The sequence below is a fragment of the Octodon degus genome, unplaced genomic scaffold, assembly GCF_000260255.1.
Source record: "Octodon degus isolate 3935 unplaced genomic scaffold, OctDeg1.0 scaffold00149, whole genome shotgun sequence".
NCBI classification, from domain to species: domain Eukaryota; kingdom Metazoa; phylum Chordata; class Mammalia; order Rodentia; family Octodontidae; genus Octodon; species Octodon degus.
This window is the reverse complement of record NW_004524725.1, coordinates 1,065,255-1,066,944: the sequence shown is the minus strand read 5'-3', so window position 1 is coordinate 1,066,944 and position 1,690 is coordinate 1,065,255.

Sequence of the window (1,690 nt, the reverse complement as noted above, 5' to 3'; positions counted from 1 at the left end):
TTCCAGCACTGACTTTGTTCTCCAGTTGTTTCCCACCCTCCAACCCTTTTAACAGGTCACCAACCAATCTTCTGATAATCCTTCCCTTGAAATGTGAAGCCTAGTTCCCCTTGACTGTGGGCCAGACTTACAGCCTCTTGTAATGAAGAAAAGGTGGCCAACAAGACTGACCTTGTGTGACTTCTCAAACTAGGTCATAAAAGTCTACAACCCAGACCCCCAGCCCTGTGCCCTTTCATCATCCCCTGGGAGAAGCAAGCAGCCAAGTCATGGCACTGAAGCGTCCCTGGGGAGGGCTCCATGTGGAGCAACTGCACCCTTCCCAACCGCCCAGTGAGTGGCTGCCCCATCCTGGAAGCTGATTTCCAGCCCCAGATAATTGCCTACAGTCTTCATCAACATCTCAGTTAAAACCTAGTGAAAGATTTTAAGGTAGTACCCTCCCAGCTAAGTCACTCCCAAACTTCTGACTGGGAGAAAATGTAAGAGAATCTGATACTAGCAAAATAAAAAGAGGGAGGGCCGGCCAAATAGCTCGCAGATTAAAGCACCTGCAAGCAGGCAGAAGCCTGGGGTTTGATCCCTAGGCTGCTGTGCCGGCCCTGCCCCAGGGACAATGGGCTGAGAGGCAATTGAGACTGGGCGTGACACACACCTGTAATTCCAGCTCTTGGGAGGCTGCAAACAGGTGGATCACTAGTCCAATCTAGTGGTGAGACCCTGAATACCCTGTAGACCCTTCTGTAAAATACAAAAATAAATAAACATAAAAAGGGGGTATAGGGAAGGGGGATAAAAAGGATTTAGATGTGTTGTGTGCATGTACTAATTCCCTACAATGAATGTAATCATTATGCACTACAAATATATACTGATAAAAATTTTGGAAAGTGAGATAAATACTAGGTATTACCCAAATGTGTAGTTCAGGTTGACCTTAGACTCGCTGTGTAGCCCAGCCTGGCCTCTCAAACTTGGGCAATCTTCCTGTCTCAGGGATTGAGGAGAGTGCTGGGATTAGGGAGAAGCACCACCATGCACTTGCCTAGCATATGGGAGGCCCCAAGGTCAACCTCAACACTAGAGAAAGGATAAAGGGGGAGGGAGGACAAGGGGAAGTAACAATTGGAATGTACCTATACCAGCACCCCACAATTAATATAATTATATACTGCAAACATAATGATAAAAATGTACTATAAATAAACAAAAATTAGAAATACTACTTCATAACCACCATGATGGCTATAATAAAATCAACATAACAACAGGTGTTGTCGGGGTGTGGAGAAATTAGAACCTTCATATATGCTTGTATGAGTATAAAATGATGCACCCACTTTGGAATCCAGTTTGGTAGTTCCCCGGAGGGTTAAATATATAAGCCAGTAATTTCCCTTCTAGGTATATATCCAAGAAAAATGAAAACATATTGTTTGCACAAAAACCTAAACATAAATGTTCATAGCAGAAACACACAAAATAGCAAAACAGTGAAAACTCATATTCACTAATACATGATGTATATGTAAAATGCAAAAGTGTTTTGTTTGAGACAGGGTCCTGCTGCTGGTTCAAAATCATGACAGTCAGTGTATTAATTGTTGAAACTGTACTTTCGATTTGATTTGAAACTGTCTCATTGCTATATGTTTATCAATAAAACTTTGAAAAGAAAAAAAAAGAATGA